Here is a 19,917-nt window from a genome sequence, read left to right on the forward strand (position 1 = left end):
TATAAAAAACAAGGTGGGGGTACAAATGAAAAAGCCGGCGTAAAAGCTTGACATTTGAATGAATCAAACTGTGTATCTATAACTGAAGGGCATTCGGAATACGAGTCTGCCTTTGTGAACCGGCACTGTGCGGCAGGTGGGGAGGCGGCTGGCAGTGGGGGCCTGGAAAGGGAGAGCTGTGTGTTGTCATGAATAAAAAGACAGAAAATGAACACTGTAACAGATGACTTGATTACTATATGCAAATAATTTAAACAGTATTTGTACAGGAATGATTCTGTCTCAAGCTTTGTGATCCATATACGGTTGATTACTGTTATCGTGATCACTATAAGCAGGTCCCACTGTGTGTGTATTTCTGTAAAGAGTAAATGTCATACCATGGTAATGTTTGCTGTGGAATGTGTATATTTAGTTAGCATGAAACTGTGTTGTGTAACTTTTTGGCTTCCCTGTCTGTGCCGCTGCTAGTTTTAAACCAACAATGGCTGTTAATAATAAACAGAGCAACTTCCATTTTAAAAGAGCTGTCATCTCCCTTATTAAAATGACTCACTCACTGGCCACAATACCTTTATTTGTGCTCTGTATGTGGGTCTGCTGTTTCTGCGCCCTCTAGGGTTAGGACATGACATAGAAAGTGGCATTGTTTTAAATATGCAGCAGATTGTTTTCACTGGCCTGTTCCATTTTGTTTTGTCTGGATGTCGTTTGAAGTGCACCACTGGCTTTGGCCGGAAACACAGTGACTCCTGTGTGTTCACACCCCTGTAATAGTTTTTCTCTTTGCAGCTGCAGAGGATCTGATCAAAATCAGGTGAGACCCTGCAAAACCTCTGGTTTCTGGGATTATTGGTGGAGGGATCTCAATCCTATCAGAATAGTGCTGCAAACATGGAGTACATCCCCGCTAGACCTCCTAGACAGACGCTCCCCATGCTTTTGGCATTTTTACAGTTGGCATGAACTGCAAAGGTGGGAATCCAGGGCGCCTGCATGTGGGGGGGGGGGTTTAAATCAGCCGAGGCAGGTCAAGTGGAGCGGGCCAGCCTACCTCATCATTGTCTCGTCACCTGATACGTGCTGTAAGGATACTGTACGTCTACAGGCATTTGGTTGGACTGGCAGGTAGACAGTGCTGATCCCACTGCCCTGTTACTCATGCTGTTTAAGCGTCACTATTTAAGCAATAAGAAGCAGGCTCCCAGCCACAGGGAGCGGGAAGGTGTCACGCGGGAAAGTCTCACATTGAATCTCACGCGTTTCACGCTTCTGCTTCCCTGCAACCTGCACGGCTATGCGACTTACTTCCTACAAGCCCCCCCGCCCCACACTGTGCTGCCACCAGCGCACGGAGGTGACCTCAGAGCACCTTTCTCCTGCCACACCTCCAAACAGGCTAGACAGGAGCCCTGCTGGCCGACATTAACGGTTGCTGATGGGGCCTGTTAGCACCCCTGCTTGGCTCCTCCCTGTCCTCTTCTGATTTTTTTCATTTCCTCCCCAACATCACATTCTTTTTTCATGCTGTGGAGATGCAGTGACGGCCCGGCTTTTATCCCTGAAAGCCACGATTCCACTGAGACCCGCACCATTCTAAGCAGCCACTGTGAGGAGCTCTCCTGGTCTCGGCTACTCAAGGACAGCCATGCACCCTGCCTTGTGTCTAGCATATTTAAACAAACACCTGGATGGCAGAGTGAATTGGCAGAATTTAATTTTGACGTTTTTTTTGGACAGATGGTCCTTAAATAACTGTTGAAGAATGTTAATGTTAAAAAACCCTAATAGGACTGAGCCGGTGGGCCAGCATTTACACTAACTGCCTTTTTTTCAGGAGGGGGAACAGGGGATGAGGGTCCTGCAGTAGCCTTTGGGAGCCCTCATATAGAGGTCTGCACAGGACAGAATTTCAAATCCCACTGCTGCCCGCACCCCCCAGGATTCTTTCCCACTCCCGCCCTCATCCTATGAGTTTCGACCTGCTCCCACCCGCATCTAATAAGATTCGACTCGCTCCCACCCACATCTTGTTTTTTAATGCAGTGACAATTGTTTTGACTTTTGATTTGCTTGTATTTTCAGTGAATGTCAGTATAGTCTGTCCCTTTGAAATTGAGCACATTTAGCATTTTAGCCAGACTGCCAGACTGCCAAAGTACCAGACTTGCGCCCGGTGTACGATAGCACTTTCTGGAATTTGTCACAGTGAGCAAAAGGCAAGTGGTTTCCATTGTGGTCATATACACTGTAAACTGCCAAATCTCTTATTTCCCCGATTTAGTTTGACAGTTTTATATCCACCTTTCCTTAAGCAGGTACTTACATCCTCAGGCATTTTGTGTTGGCTCTGCTATCATTAGCTGAGCACTCACGGGAGTGACAAGGGACTTTCAAAATGCTAACTTCCTTCTGAAAGGATGGACATATCAGTCCCTTCCTGTCCGCTCCCGCAGACATATCAGTCCCTTCCTGCCCGCTCCCGCAGGCATATCAGTCCCTTCCTGCCCGCTCCCGCAGGCATATCAGTCCCTTACTGCCCGCTCCCGCAGGCATATCAGTCCCTTACTGCCCGCTCCCGCAGGCATATCAGTCCCTTCCTGCCCGCTCCCGCAGGCATATCAGTCCCTTACTGCCCGCTCCCGCAGGCATATCAGTCCCTTTCTGCCCGCTCCCGCAGGCATATCAGTCCCTTTCTGCCCGCTCCCGCAGGCATATCAGTCCCTTACTGCCCGCTCCCGCAGGCATATCAATCCCTTACTGCCCGCTCCCGCAGGCATGTCAGTCCCTTCCTGCCCGCTCCCGCAGGCATATCAGTCCCTTACTGCCCGCTCCCGCAGATATATCAGTCCCTTCCTGCCCGCTCCCGCAGGCATATCAGTCCCTTACTGCCCGCTCCCGCAGGCATATCAGTCCCTTACTGCCCGCTCCCGCAGATATATCAGTCCCTTCCTGCCCGCTCCCGCAGGCATATCAGTCCCTTACTGCCCGCTCCCGCAGGCATATCAGTCCCTTACTGCCCGCTCCCGCAGACATATCAGTCCCTTACTGCCCGCTCCCGCAGGCATATCAGTCCCTTACTGCCCGCTCCCGCAGACATATCAGTCCCTTACTGCCCGCTCCCGCAGACATGTCAGTCCCTTCCTGCCCGCTCCCGCAGACATGTCAGTCCCTTCCTGCCCGCTCCCGCAGACATATCAGTCCCTTCTTGCCCGCTCCCGCAGACATATCAGTCCCTTCTTGCCCGCTCCCGCAGACATATCAGTCCCTTCCTGCCCGCTCCCGCAGGCATGTCAGTCCCTTCCTGCCCGCTCCCGCAGACATATCAGTCCCTTACTGCCCGCTCCCGCAGACATATCAGTCCCTTACTGCCCGCTCCCGCAGACATATCAGTCCCTTCTTGCCCGCTCCCGCAGACATATCAGTCCCTTCTTGCCCGCTCCCGCAGACATGTCAGTCCCTTCCTGCCCGCTACCGCAGACATATCAGTCCCTTCCTGCCCGCTCCCGCAGACATATCAGTCCTTTACTGCCCGCTCCCGCAGGCATATCAGTCCCTTACTGCCCGCTCCCGCAGACATATCAGTCCCTTCCTGCCCGCTCCCGCAGACATATCAGTCCCTTCCTGCCCGCTCCCGCAGACATATCAGTCCCTTCCTGCCCGCTCCCGCAGACATGTCAGTCCCTTCCTGCCCGCTCCCGCAGACATATCAGTCCCTTCCTGCCCGCTCCCGCAGACATATCAGTCCCTTCCTGCCCGCTCCCGCAGACATATCAGTCCCTTCTTGCCCGCTCCCGCAGACATGTCATTCCCTTCCTGCCCGCTCCCGCAGACATGTCAGTCCCTTCCTGCCCGCTCCCGCAGACATGTCAGTCCCTTCCTGCCCGCTCCCGCAGACATGTCAGTCCCTTCCTGCCCGCTCCCGCAGACATATCAGTCCCTTCTTGCCCGCTCCCGCAGACATATCAGTCCCTTACTGCCCGCTCCCGCAGGCATATCAGTCCCTTACTGCCCGCTCCCGCAGACATATCAGTCCCTTACTGCCCGCTCCCGCAGGCATATCAGTCCCTTACTGCCCGCTCCCGCAGACATATCAGTCCCTTACTGCCCGCTCCCGCAGGCATATCAGTCCCTTACTGCCCGCTCCCGCAGGCATATCAGTCCCTTCCTGCCCGCTCCCGCAGGCATATCAGTCCCTTCCTGCCCGCTCCCGCAGACATATCAGTCCTTTACTGCCCGCTCCCGCAGACATGTCAGTCCCTTACTGCCCGCTCCCGCAGACATGTCAGTCCCTTCCTGCCCGCTCCCGCAGACATGTCAGTCCCTTCCTGCCCGCTCCCGCAGACATATCAGTCCCTTACTGCCCGCTCCCGCAGACATATCAGTCCCTTCCTGCCCGCTCCCGCAGACATATCAGTCCCTTCCTGCCCGCTCCCGCAGACATATCAGTCCCTTCCTGCCCGCTCCCGCAGACATATCAGTCCCTTCCTGCCCGCTCCCGCAGACATATCAGTCCCTTACTGCCCGCTCCCGCAGGCATGTCAGTCCTTTACTGCCCGCTCCCGCAGGCATGTCAGTCCCTTCCTGTCCGTTCCTGCAAGATATATCAGTGCTTGGCTCACTCCCGCAGACTGAATTCCTTTTTGCCCACTCTTGCTAGTGTATCAGGTCCTTCCAGTCCCTTCCCGCAGATGTATCAGTCCCTTCCATCCTGTACAGTATATCAGTCCCTGGCTCACTCCCGCAGACGTGTCAGGTCCTTTCGGCCCAGTCCTTACACCACTGCCCCCCCCCCCCCCCCCAATGAAGCCTCAGTGCTGCGATGCCTCTGATCTAACACTTCCCTCTCTGCTTTTCCGCCATGATGTCTGCAAACAGCTGAAGGATGCAGGTAAGGCTGAATCTTAACTTCAAACGTGCTGATATACCGGCCTGACACTTCTAAAGCATGGACTCAGTGTCACCTTGCTGACGTGCAGGAACTTCCCAGTAACAATAGTTAATGATGATCTCAGCGGTTTTTGATCTTGTGGTTAATCTACACTCAAGAAACTGAAAAAATGATGTCTAATCCTGACATTAGACATCTCTGTTGGGGGCATTGAAGTACATGAAAGGGCCTCATTTATCATGCATATAAGGAAGCGACATCATTTTGGAGAAATTTTTCTTTTTTTTTTTGGAAATCACACGGTCAAACGTTGCCATGACGGTCTTTTATTGTGTCACCCTATTAAACGCGTGTTTGAATCCTCCTCTGGGTAACGCTGATTAGCATTAATGGGTTCAAGGTATGAATCATTATGCTGCCAAAGCCAGGTGTTGAATGGCTCCAATGAGATGAATGGGGAAGCCTTTGGAGATGCTCCAGGCATGTGGCAGGGAGCCGGGCCAAAGGGGCCTTTGATCAGTGCAGCCATCAGCTGGCTCTAGTGCTTCTTTATGCGAATAAACTGCAGCCGCCTGACTCGCACGCTGAAGCACAAGAAACTGAAACTCGTCTCCACATTTGCTGAAGGAAGAACAACCCCCCCCCCCCACCCCCGCACACATGTCCCCTTCCTTTAAAAATACGTCTTATATATTTAAGCTTAGCGGTACTAGCCTGACAGTGAACCCCCACGCCGGAGGTTCAGATCCGGAGTTGGTGTGAGCCCCGCTGGTACCTCGAGCCATACAAAGGGGGCCTGAGGGAAGCTCCGGAGGATGGCAGGGATATTGGCTGCGGGCAGAATATCACATATTGCGGCTTTATGAGATGCTGTCTGGGCTGTGAGGGGCGGCTCTGTTCTGAGCCAGCGATGCAGCCCTTTCAGGCCCTCGGTACAAAAACGGTCCAGCATTGGATTTAATTCATGCTATTCATTCACTCAATGCTCTGTTCTGTGTCTCTGCCTCTGTGGGGGGGGGGGGGGGTCAAATCACCAGATTAGGTTTCTTGTGGATAAAAACGTGAAGAAGCTGTTAAAGAGAAATATTTGTGCTCTCTTAGCCAGATAATTATTATTATTTTCTGGAGACATGCTGCCTATATGGTCAGCAAAAGTCAACACTGACTTACACAGAATACTAATAATAGTGCTAACCCTGTTATTATGGCTGGATGGCATGCATTCATCTGGATTTGTCCTGTTCGTGTTGCATCCAGTTAAATACTTTCCTGGCCCCAGCCGGACCCTTCTTTCTGACTCTGCTCTCTTCAGTGCAGGTTGTCAAGCTCTCCGTGGGACACATCATTCAGTGTTTCAGCCAGTAGATGACATGGGAGTCTGTAAATGAACACGTCACAGCCATGCCTATGGAGCGATGTCTCTGAATCTGCTTACTGTAAAAAAACGGGGAAAGTTTAAAGGGGCAACAGGTGGTGTCTTTGTACTCTCTGACCACCTGGGGGAGCCCTTGAGGAGCCTTGCAGGCAGTGACGATGGCCTCGTCAGCCCTTCGGCACTCAGACCTAATGTATTCTTTGTGTTTGATTAGTCATTCATGCCCCTGGAACTGCCTTCATCACCAGGGATTTTAAGGTAGGAGGGGAGTCACTCTGTGTATGTAAGGAGGTCCTATAACCCAAGGTGGGTGTCTCAGTATATAAATGGTATATAAATAACATTATTTCTAGTGATATAAAGTTTTATGCATCTCTTTATGTATATCTCCTTTAAATTAATTTGCTATGCACGCCTCAGGTGTATTAATCTAGTTAACAACAATAAACAATAAATGCCATCGGATCAGATCATGACCTTCAGCTGTATGTTTGACCTTGAAGTAGCAGGAAAATATGACAGTGGGCTCACTTGCTTCCTTCTTTGTATCTGGTGAAGGGTGACGTGCGACGCACTCTGTAGAGAGTAGCAGCCGTGTGGCTGAGCTTGCCTGGCTCACTTACTTCGCCGAAGGCCGCGTTCCTCAGTGGGCCGCCTCCTTGCAGATCTCAAGCTGCACCTACTGGGTGCTCCAGGTGTATGGCGAGTCCCTAGGCTGTTGACCACATGATCTCTCCGGCACAAACTCCGCTGCCTCTGCTCAGCACTGGTCGAAGCTCGCAAATCTACCCAGTCAGTCTCAACTAATGTCCCACGTTCCAGCAGGTCAGACCCCCTTGCCAGCATCTTGCTTTCCATCGGTCTTGCCAATAGCTTATCTTGCTACCCTCATCATGTCTTCTTAGCTTTGCCTGTTATGCATTTGAAAAACGATCTTGTGCTCCAGGCGGTGAATATTGACAGAGACACATAAATAACAGAGAGAAGGCTTGCAAATAATTAGCGACAGCCGGGTGTTTGTTCACAGAGGCATATATGCGACGCAAAGGGTCAGAGGGCTGAGATTTACAAATGATGCCCCTGTTATGGTTTTCTGGAAGAGGGATAACGCTCCATGCGCCAGACAGGATGGAATGACAGAGCATGGAGTGAAGTACGGGACTGGTGTACCGACATATTAAACGGTAGATAAACTGAGGGGTAATACGTTTTTGTGTTGTTTCTGTTACTTGTTATCAGCACTGCTTGTTAGCGTTCAGTTGAGACTGGATGCGTTATAATCAGAAAGGTTTTATTACACAGACATAGTTAATTTTATACAAACTGAAACATTCCCCTGCCTCGTTCATATACATTTGTATTCAGTTGCTTCCAAGGGATTTTCCTCCAAAGAGGTTTAGAATTTAGTGTGAATAATACTCTCATTAAGCAGCAGCTGAAGGCTCAGAATACGAAGACCACCACCGATGGCCCAGTGATGATATGGAATGCTCTGGAAGGTCAGTTTGAAGGTGGCGCTTTGCCATCCAAGCTGACAGAAGTTTGAAGATGTGAAAGAGAAGCTGAATGCAGACCCTACAGAGTTCCAGTAGAAAGGATTTTGAGTTGCAGAGAGAGAACTCAGCCAAGTCACCTACCTGAGAGGCACGAGTAAGAGCTGGTTAGTTCTGGTCCTTTGATTTTGAACACAGTTACAGACAGGAGGAGGATATGATGGCTTGCTGAAAGCTATAGGCATCTCTAGTAGGATGAGATAAGAAGTGAGAGAGTCTTGTGTAGAGCCTCCTAAATACATGTTCCAGTTTGTGGCTTCACAGTTACTGATATTATTTATTTTTCAATTGTCTTCCTATTGTTGCTAGAGGTTATTTTAAGCACTGCGGGACGTATATACTGGAAAAGGATTTATATGAAAATCCAGTGTAATTTTTGCCAGTCAGAGCTGCAGTGCCCTCTGATGGATTTTACCAAGCGGGTCACTGGCTGCAGGTAGGATAGCCCCATGGCTGAATTGGCCAATCAGCATCAGCGAGTCCCCATAAACAATCTGCAGCTTCCTTTCTTTCTAATCTAGCTTAGAAAGACGACTAGGCAGAAAACCCTGAGAGTAAGAAGAAAGAAAATAGTGTTGAGTGGCACCATGGGGTTTCAAGTGAACATCACTGGGCCTTAATAGTCAGTAACGCTATTTTTCAGTGAGCTTAAGGAGCTTGGGCTGTAGTCTGAACAAGGGGCCCTATGCTGGACTGGAGAATCAAGATTAATGCACTTTCACATCTCTCTGCAGCTCTGTGGGAAATAACTACAATAATTATCACTGCTGGACCTTGAAGGACAAGGTGGCGGGAATCATACAAAATGGACAAGGGCAATTACAAGGTGGCACATGGAGCCTGAATGGAGGAATCGGGACGTAGAATTGGGTGGTGTAGCTGTACACCTGCATCTGAGCATGGTCGATGGAGCCGGATGGGGGAATCGGGTGAGTTAGCAGAGCATGGTCGACATCCCTTCTCTTCGGAGTGTTCCTGAGGACACGGAGAACTTGTAGTAGGAAAGTATATCAAATTGTTACGGTTTGCGGCTCTTTATTTTAGGGTGCAGGTTCACTTGTTTTGGATCAATCTTCCATTTGTCAGTCTGAACTGAATTCTTCAGAACATAAACAGATACGTGATGATTCTCTCGCAAAATAATGGTCAGGTCTGTAATATTCTATCTGTTCAGTTCAGTGTCCTTCTGATACAATATTAAAAGTCAGGGTGGAAAATCTGGGAAACACTGGAGGAGAGGAAGCAAAATCTCAAGAAAATGTGAAGGTCTGCGGTCCAAGCTGGCTGCCACCCCCCACCCCAGGTATGAAATCGGTGTGCTTGTATTATTAGATCCAAAGTTAGGATCACTGCTGTGGTCATTCGGATACAGTGTATCTATTATTAAAAGCGTATATTAGATAACCCGCTTTGATGAACAGGAGGGTGCTAGACCTCTCTGCATTTGCACGGACCTGCACAGGTTTTTAAATGGAGGTGTTCCTTGGGGGGCAGTGAAACGTGGCGGTTCGGTCCATGCAGATGAGGGAGCAGAGGATGCATGGCGGACTTGCTCATTACCCAAAGCACACGGCACTCCAGCTGCTTTCTAAGCACCCCTGTGCCTGTAAATTACCAGGCACCCCTTGTGGTACAGATCCTGCCACATGTCAGCGTTTATCCCAGATTTGTGCTTAGTCTCGTGTTGATGCCAGGTCTTAATTTGCTGGGTGGGCAGCCACATATCTGTAGAGTGCCCCCTTCAGAGTGCAGTGGAGAGTACAGACCAAAAAAGGTTGGCTAAGTAGGCCGATTTTTGTTGTATCCACAATCTACAGTATGGGTACAACACACTTAATCTATTAAATCTTCCTGTAGAAATTCCAGTGGAGTGGTTTTGTGTTGTATTCCTGTGGAGTGGTTTTGTGTTGTGTTCCTGTAGAAATTCCTGTGGAGTGGTTTTGTGTTGTATTCCTGTAGAAATTCCTGTGGAGTGGTTTTGTGCTGCGACTTTCTGAGAGTTATCCATGGAGGGGATGTTGCTCTCATCTGGATCACTTGTGTCCAGTGTTTCCCACACTGTCCCAAAGTGCACTGCTGTGGCTGGCTGGAGCTGCTCTGAGGGTTAGCCTGCTTCCGCTAGAGGACAGAGTAACAGAGGATTACTCCGAAACTGCAGGGCTTTCCTGCTGGAGGTGGTGGGGAGGTGCTATCACTTCCTTCCTGTTCTGTTCACTGGTATTATAGCCGCTTTCGATAGTGGCCACCTGTGCCGGGCTTGAATTCATGTTAGTGAAGGCTGTCTGTAAGCTGGAGTTAAGGTGCTGTGAGTGTGATTATTTATCGATTGCTCCGTGTCAAAAGTAATGAAAGCAAATCTCCTTTAAAAGGGTTTTTTAAAGGCCTGTTATTTCGTTCTCTATGCCATATGTTTTGCACAGGGTGCCTCTGCTCGTTCTGGGAGAGCAACATCTCCTGGCCAGTTGGATATGGGAGGGGATACATATGTGGATCCTCTGCCTGCTTTTCCTCACACTCTTCTCCTTGATTGTTTCCGATTCGGTGCAAGAGGGTCTTCTGTACTCAATGATGAAAGAGGCTCTCTACTCACTGCCCCCGTTGCAAAATGCTGAAGTTGTAGAGGATCTGATGGACAGCCTGCTTTGTGCCTTTTCAAACTCTCTGTTCAGCAAAACGCAGCTTTCACTGGGCAGCCTTTGTATGTTTCGCTTTTTTTTTTAGATCAGTCTGTCACTTTGAACAGGCAAACTGCTTTACCCAAAAGGAGCGGACATGGCAGTATGGCTTAATTCTGCTGGTCCCCCTTCTACCAATCCCCCTCCTCCCAGTCCTCCTCCTCTGCCATCCACGGTAGGCCAAATACAAAGCCCCTCATCTTAAAAGCACGTCATTTTTGTCATTATCGGAATGTAAGGGACGTGCTGTGCCGCTGGGTGGCATTTTGGGATAGTGAGAAGTTTTAGGATGGTGAGGTGTTGACATCATACCTCTGATCGAAGCACAATCTTATCTGCTTCTGAAAATATGCAGCTGATTTAACTGATAATGCGTGTAAACAATAAATAAATAAATAACCTGACTAAGCTTCACGGGTCACTGTGGATAAGGACACCTTCGGTAATTCATCTTGTAAATGACTATGAGATCTGTGTCCTAGGAAATGAAGAAGCTCCGCGAAGATGGGACTTTCACCCTCGGGAAGCGAGCTCTTGCCAGTTAACCACTTCTTACGTAGCTCCCCCACACCGGTACATCTGCAGCTGCTCTCCTGTCTCCGTTCACTTAAAGAGTTTGATACTCAGACGTCAGCTAAAGGCAGAGCTTTCCGGTGTTCGATAGGTGTGTCATGCGCTCTGTCAGGGTGTAACGTGCTGTGATAAAGCAGAGTGTCGTCTGTCTATTCATACCGTAATGCAGAGAGTATGGAAATTCCTTGAGAAAAATGTCGGGAAATCATCCATGAACGTATGCGGCTCATTCACATTAAAGCCATTAAAACTGCATTAAATATCCAGCATGACCTCTTCCTTCTGCAGCCTGTCAGGTTGGTGTCCATCTTTATTCTCAACTCGCCTTTCACTCTAATGACTAGAACCAATGGAAATTTATCATTTTGATCTGAATTCTTGTGTTTCACCGATGATTATGAGAAGTTTGACCTAACTCAGCAGTATTTAGCAATGTAGCTAAACCTCCTTCACCTCCACAGTGCCATCAGAACACGTGCATCAAATAGCTGTCAGTGAGTTTCCTTATTCACCTGCTGGATCAGTCACAATCAATGGGGTTGGATTCACAGACCGATTCGGGTTCAGTCCCAATCTCAACTCAGGGCCCCGGGTTTCATATCTGGGGGAGAGTAATGGTCCCCAGGGGCACTGGAGCATCACATGCTCCAAGCCAGACGTTAGCATCCCCACGTTAGCATGCTCTCGGCAGGTCGCTCTGAAATTAATTGCTTAATTAATTTAATCAAGCTACAGAGAGATAAGATGGGGGTTCTAACCCATCACTGTTGACAGTGCAGCAGAAGCTGCTGCCTGAGAAAGCACCTTGAAAATTGAAAAATCAATGTACCAAGACAAGAGGACCAAATAGCGAAGCCTCTTTAATTGGGGGGGCCGTCAGGGTGAGCACTGCCTTTTCAGATCTTATTCCCTTCCACTCTGCTTGCCCCCCCAGTCGCTGCAGCGGAAGCCTTGGAGCAGAATCCAGTACTCTACTGCACACGCCGCGTCTCTTGGCACCTAAAATCATACCAAACTCATTTATCCCAAGGCTTATATTTCAGAGGAGCAAAAAGGGAGTGTATGACTCGGTCAGTGTACATGAGATAACATTCAGGGTAGCTTACTGTGAGGGTACTGTAATAGATTAACAGTGTGTTACAGATTTACTCAGCGTGTTATTGAAGTAAACTGTGTTACAGATTTAAATAATGTGTTACAGATGTAATTGCATCTCTAACACACATATTAAATCTACAACACCAATCAGTATGGTACAGACTTAATCAGTCCATTATAGATTAAATAAGTTTCTTATAAATTTAATCAGTGTGTTACACTTTTTATCATGGTGTTACAGATGCAATCAGTGCTTTAATGATGTTGCAGTAAGTGTGTCGCAGATAAACAATCTGTTACAGGTTTAGTCAGCATGTTGCTGGTTTAACCAACCTGTTATAGATATAATCAGGGTGTAAGATTTAATCACTGTCTTAAAAAATTTGTTGACATGCTGATTTAATCAGTATGTTACAGAAGTAATCAGTGCATTACAGATGCAATCAATGCTTTACAGATTCAATAAAAGTGTCACAGGTGTAAACAGTGTGTTACAGAATTAGTGCATTACAGATACAATAAGTGTGTCATTGATGTAAACAATGTGTTACAGATGTAATGAGTACATTGCAGATGCAATCGTGTTGCAGATGTAATCAGTGCATTACAGATGTAAACAGTGATTTATAGAAGTAATCAGTGTGTTACAGATGCAATGTGTCACAGATTTAGTCATCATGTTACAGATTTAATCAGTGTGTTACAGATGCAACGTGTCTCAGATTTAGTCATCATGTTACAGATTTAATCAGTGTGTTACAGATGCAACGTGTCACAGATTTAGTCATCATGCTACAGATTTAATCAGTGTGTGACAGATGCAATCAGCACTTTACATATGAAATATGTATGTCACAATATAAACAATATGCTACAGATCTAATCAGCATTACAGATGTAAACCGTTACAGATCTAATCAGCACATTACAGATGTAAACTGTGTTACAGATTTAAGCAGTGAGTTGCAGAAACACTGGATACAGCAGGTCTTTTACACTGGTTTGATGTTTTGTCCTTGATGTCACTCACAGCTCAGATGAACTGCATGTTCGATATACTGCGTCCGTTGCTGTAATAGCATTCTGTTGTTGTCTGGGTGACATCATCCCACTGTCCCGCTCAGCAGATGTGGCCTAGCCGGCCACTTCTTGTGGCTGGCTGTGCTTCTGTCCCCTACGCTAACCCCTTTCCCCTGAATCTCTTAAACGTGGTGCCTCTCACGGCAGATGGAGCAAAAGTTTATTCATGTATCAGCATGAATTATGAAACACTGTTAATGGCTACATTACAATTACCCAGGCCACTAATTCATAATTATAGACATTTAACCTTTGGGTTCTTATTTGTGCCACTGTACTATAAATTTTCAGAGATGAATGGACTTACGGGAGACACAGGGGCTCGGTGCTCAGCACACGTCCTGTAGTATGGGTGTGAATCTTGCTTCACCTGAGTTTGCCTGTGTGGAGTTTGCATGCTCTCCCTGTGTCATGTGGGCTTCCTTCTACAGTCCAGTGCCAGGTACTTAGCCTGGAGCTAACAACCTGCACAAGTAGGTGGTATAAATAGAGTGTGTATTTACAAGTTTTCTCTCCACAGTGTAGGTACAGACTTCAGGAGTGACCCAGGCCAACAAAACAAACAAAACGATCTATCGCAATCTATCTATAGTCTCAAACTAACTTACCTACAGAAGAGAAATGAAGCAAAACACACTCTCATTATTTCCTAACCAAATATACAAAAAACTTGAAACAAAGGAAACGGCAGTCACTCTTTACACTATACACGATACTACACTATACTACTCAGAACGTCGACACCAAGGGCTTGGCTCTCTCGTAGTCAGGGACACAGGAAAAATGGTTGGTACACAGGACATACAGAGACAAGGGACCAAAAAAGCAAAAAGTGATAAACCAGAAAACAGACCAGAAGTCATACACGAGCAGTCGGATGAGACTAAAGCACAAGCAGAAGAGTAACGCCCAGGAGCTGGAGGCTTTGGGGTCATCTGTCCTTTTCTGCATGGAGCCTGGAGGTGACGACATCCGAGCAACCGATAGGCGAGGGGGTGAGTAGCTTTGGCCGGAGAAAGCGAACCTTGGTCTTAGGTGGCATCTTTGGCACATCACATAGGGTCTTACGGCAAACAGTACAATAAGTCATACGTGTATCCCGTAACACAAGAGTCTTACAACACATAACAGTGTATATCTGTGTGTATGTGCTATTTACATGCTCTCCCTCTGTCTGTGTATGTGTTGTTTACATGCTCTCCCTCTGTCTGTGTATGCGCTGTTTACATGCTCTCCCTCTGTCTGTGTATGCGCTGTTTACATGCTCTCCCTCTGTCTGTGTATGTGCTGTTTACATGCTCTCCCTCTGTGTGTGCATGCGCTGTTTACATGCTCTCCCTCTGTCTGTGTATGCGCTGTTTACATGCTCTCCCTCTGTCTGTGTATGCGCTGTTTACATGCTCTCCCTCTGTTTGTGTATGCGCTGTTTACATGCTCTCCCTCTATCTGTGTATGTGCTGTTTACATGCTCTCCCTCTGTCTGTGTATGCGCTGTTTACATGCTCTCCCTCTGTCTGTGTATGCGCTGTTTACATGCTCTCCCTCTGTCTGTGTATGCGCTGTTTACATGCTCTCCCTCTGTCTGTGTATACGCTGTTTACATGCTCTCCCTCTGTCTGTGTATGCGCTGTTTACATGCTCTCCCTCTGTCTGTGTATGCGCTGTTTACATGCTCTCCCTCTGTCTGTGTATGCGCTGTTTACATGCTCTCCCTCTGTCTGTGTATGCGCTGTTTACATGCTCTCCCTCTGTCTGTGTATGCACTGTTTACATGCTCTCCCTCTGTCTGTGTATGTGCTGTTTACATGCTCTCCCTCTGTCTGTGTGTGCGCTGTCACCCTACAGTCCCCGCCTTGTTATGGACCTGTCCAGGCTGCAGCCTTTTTGCATGCCCTGTATTATCTGAGGTAAGCTCAAGTACTGATACATGCAAAATGGATGGAGTATAATACCATTAGCATCATTTCATTTAGATTTGAGCTTTTTTTATGCTATAGATGCCACATCGATTGTTTGTACTGGTGGCACATTAACGTAAGAGAGCATGAGGCTTCTGGCTGTGTGTTTGTGTGTGTGTTTGTGTGTGTGTGTGCTGCTTAATGCTGTTATTACGTTTGACAGGGAGATGTCTGTTTACCTCAAGAAACAATCAATGTTATTGACTTGGTTTTATTGTGAGGTGGCCGGGTCAAGAGCTGCCGCTCGGCTTCGGAGGAAAAGCCCGATCAAATATTCCACTGCTGGAATCCCATGGCTCCATTAATTCTAGTGCTATCGGCCGGTCACATGTTCACGTCACACTGTGGTATAAACACTGTCCACTGCAGCCAATTTAAAGTCCCAACAACTCACAAGAGTGGAGCACAGCCCTCATCGGGAATATTTTTTAGTTGTGGGGAAGACAGGGCTGCAGAGGAAGGACCTTTACGTCTGAAAGGTTAATGAGAAGGCCAAGGTTGGCTTCTGCAAAACCGAATTCAGCCCTGCTGGTCCGATAGCGGAAAATTAGACAGAGATTTTTGTTTTTCTTCCCCGTCTCCTTCCACGGTCATGGTGCGGTCTCCACTAATTAAACTGTTCTGCTCCACGGAGCTTCAGCCTTGTCCACAGGAGGCCGAATCTGTCTCGTTTCCATCATCGAACACATCCACTATAATTACTTTTGTTTACAGTGAAATTGGCCCAGTCCGACGCAAACGTGGCAAAGAGACATTGTCGGCTTGGATTTTGTGGAGTCCTTTCCCAGAGATGAATTAGGATAAATTGCAGCTCGTGGGAGTGCATGGCAAATCGCTCACGGTGGCAAGGACAGTCTCAGCACTTTCATCATGCTGCCACCCTCTGCCTGGTCCCTTGTTCCTCAAGCTCTAAATGTCCCACCACAGGCTGGCGGTACAGGAGCTGGAAATCACTTTTCCATTGGTAAGTGTGAAATACAAAAAGTCCATCTTTAAAACAGCGATTAATGAATCCTGTCCTATCAAAGACCTCAAATAGCTATTCTGCCACTAATGCCTGTCGTCAGACCTCCTCAGATTTGTTATCCTGTCTCTTTAAATGTGCATTAAATTTAAATTATAATTGACCACAAAACCCTTAGAGCCCCTAATTCTCAGACTCCATATAAGACACAGCCCCTTAAACACATTTACAGCAGTGATTCTCTCTTTTCGGGACAGGAAAGTCTTGTGTTCTTTAGTAGTTTGAGGTTTAGTTTTGGCTGTCGGACCCCCCTCGTAATGCCCGTTTCACGTCATTTTCCATTTCCAAAGACCAGTTCCAATACTCAAGAACAAAAATACAGAGGACAGTAAAAATCCCCAGATGTCGTTTTTGCTCCTCACAAAACGTGACTAATCCCATTTTAGCGATCAGTGTTGACACACCACAACGAAATGTGTCCTCTGCATTTCACCCATATGTGATGTCGTGACATAGGAGGGGGCAGCTAATTCAGAGCCCGGGGAGCTGTGCCTGGGGGTGATACCTTGCTCAGGGTACCTCAGTGGTGCCTTGCTTTTTAGGGATTCAAACCAGCAATCTTTCAATTACAAGTGCACTTCCCAAACCATTAAGTCACCACTGCCCATATGATGCATTGTGTCCCAAGTTTGTTCCAAGTTAACAAGACATGTCTTTCCAAGACTGCAAGTACAATCTTTGCAATCTTGGTATTAAGAAACATCCAGTATTTTGCTTTACAAGTCAATCAACAGCCACCAATACACTTCTCTGAAGCGTTTTGTATGGACAGTGCTGTTCATTACTGCTCTGTATTGAACATTGTAGTAAATCTTGAGCATCCAAGCAGACACCGGTGCAATGTACAGTCCAGTTCTCTTGTTACCTTTAGTTGTGCATAACAAGATTAGAGCTTTGTGATCAGTTCTTAAATAGAATTTTCTACTTCGCAATCATAATCTCCATTATTCCACAGCTCATACACACACAAGAGCCTCTTTTTCTACTATGGAATGTTTCCGTTCAGGTTCTGATAAGCTGCATGAAGCAAAAGCAACAATCCAGAGCCACTCAAAGTGATCTGTGTTAGAACAGCTCCCAGTCAATAATCGAATGTATCTGTAGAGAGAACTGTAGGAAATTTAGGGTCAAACAAATCCAGAGCTGTATAGTTCATAATTATGTCTTTGTTGTCCATCGAAACATGTTTTTCCGAAGCAGTGACCTCGGGGGCTCAACAACAGGCATCATTTGGAATAAACTTGCTGTATCATGCACTCGGGCCAAGAAATGGGTACAAACTTGTGGGATCAGCAGGTGTTGGAGCATTCAAAATAGCAGTGATGTGTTTCATGAGTTAATAGTCCTTCAGTAGACAAAGTGTAACCCAGAAAGGTTCACTATGCTTTGCCTGAAACATTACCTTGTGCTCATCATCTTTTGAAAAGTTACTGGAGCTGAGTGAAGACCATACCACACACTGCAGTACCTGTACAGACCTTCCTGAGTAATGAAAGTAACTTCAGCCTAGTGGTCTGCATTTTTAAGATCAAGGGCAGAAAATTTGACAGACCCAGTCAATGCAGATAGAATATCTTCTATAAGTGGAAGTGTCTGACTACAACGACGGCCTTGTTTGGCTTCCTCAAATTCATGCACATACATATACCTCTAGTCTTCTTTTGGGCAACTGCAAGGTAAAGTCGACTCAGAAAAATCAATCTTCTCAATGATCCCATTTTGTTCCAGGTACTGGAGTTCAGCAGAAACTGTGTCTCAGACTGAGATGGGTAAGCGTCTCAGCTTTCACTGAATAGGTGCAACATCTGGATGAACAATCACTTTATCTGAACTCCTGAGGACTGGACCTAGGCTGAAGTGTAGCGCTGGTAAGTGGAGTTTCCAGAACAGATTAACCTCTGGAAATTTGAAGACTGACTCCAATCACCAAGTGCATCCCTAAGATTGAGCTTCTAGGTCTCACAATGAAGAATTCAGTACATACTGTTGTGTTTGACATGCAACTTCAGCAGTAAGACGTCCTGTGACATCCCATCTTTGTTGCGTCTTGCATGTGTCACTAGCTGTGCTTGTCGTTTAGCTAATGTGCATTTGAGGAAACTGTGTCTGCAAACATGCTCAGGAAGGATAGAAACTGCAGACCCAGTGGCACAGGATTGGTTGTGTGAAGCAGCAGTATCCACTGTGCACTGTCCCTTCAACTACAGTGATTTCATTCACCGTTTCAGATGCAAAATGACAAACGAGTAAGATTTCCCATTTTTACCACACACTATACATTTTGCAAATTTAGCAAAGCAGAATGAGTCCTTTGCAACGTAGCTGACAGAGTCAGAGCGATAGTGATGGGTAGTGAATGATGACATCATCATTTTGCTTTGGTCTGTCTTTGTCGTACAGCACGCTTTTTAATGTACTGTGTCTGCACAGCCCTCACATGCTTCATGTCCCCCATGGCCTTTATTTTTGCTTCAGCAATTTCAGATTCAGTTTCTTTAGCTAGTACAAGCCCTTTATCCTAAGTTAAATCTAGTCCTAGCAGCAGTTGTTTGCATATGTGAGGTACACAGGTTTTTTCAACAATTTGGCCATGTTTCATTTTATTCTGTAAACCTCTGAAACCAAAAGTAGCCAGTTCACATAATGCCATGACATAGTGGTCTGCAGACTGTCCAACTTGTTGAGCACATTGTCTAAACCAATACCTCTCTGCCCCGACATTCACTCTTGGGTAGAAAAATGTTTCCAGAATTCTCATACTGCCCTCATAAGTATCCGCATTTAACTACAAATTATTGTAAATATGCCATCCTTCTGTTACCAAGCAATAAATGAACAGCTATTTTCAGCACGTCGGAAGGCTCTTCCTCACTGGTGGCTAGTATGAAGCTGTTAAAAAGATTTTTCTCTCATGCAGTAAATGTAAGTTTAGGTTCTCCTGGACACTCCAGAAAAGCAAGAGGTGGATGCTAAGAAAAACCAAAGAAAAGTCGCCAATTTGTTGTGTATCAGTGGATGTCCACCTAATAAAAGACACTTGTAGAGGTAATGGACATTATTACGCCATTGCTGCAATGTCTAGGTCTTGCCACACTAAGTGTGCACACGCGCAGCCCTACTGTTCCGCAGCATTTTTATAGAATCTCATATTGATATGGCAAGTGAGGCAAAGCATTCTTTATTTATAATTCATAATAAATATCAAATGCATGATCTACTGTGTTTAACATGTATGTGAAATTATATTTCACATAATTCACATTCATATCAAGTGGTAGAGTCTTATAAATAAGTCAGTATTTAGGTATGTAAGCTGTACATGTATAGGTTGAGTAGGAACACTGATTACACATAGATCCCAGTGGCTTGTGGAAAAAGCTCTTCCTCTGCCTTTCTGAGCTGCCTACAGGCAGTGATGGCGTTTCCCTGACCTCAGCACAGAGAAGAGGGCCTTGGAATGGCTGTTATTCCTAATGATCTTCATGTCCTTGGACCTGCATCATTTGATGTAGATGATCTGGAGGTTTGAGAGTGCGTGTCCGATTGATCCTTCAGCTTAATGCACAAAACTATACACTTTTCATGTTGCAACATAACCATCTGACCATATTCCTGTGAGACAGCAAACCCAGTAATATTATTGCAGATGAAATAAGGTTATGGAAGCCGCCGGCGAACGTCGCTGCCAGG

General features: G+C 46.7%; 1 pseudogene; it reads left to right on the forward strand.

Annotated features, from left to right (window-relative positions):
* LOC125706805 (CD276 antigen-like) overlaps positions 1-19,254 on the forward strand; it is a 38,477-nt pseudogene extending 19,223 nt beyond the window's left edge.
* The last annotated feature ends 663 nt before the right edge of the window (positions 19,255-19,917 follow it).

Source organism: Brienomyrus brachyistius, chromosome 13, assembly GCF_023856365.1.
Source record: "Brienomyrus brachyistius isolate T26 chromosome 13, BBRACH_0.4, whole genome shotgun sequence".
Lineage (NCBI taxonomy): Eukaryota > Metazoa > Chordata > Actinopteri > Osteoglossiformes > Mormyridae > Brienomyrus > Brienomyrus brachyistius.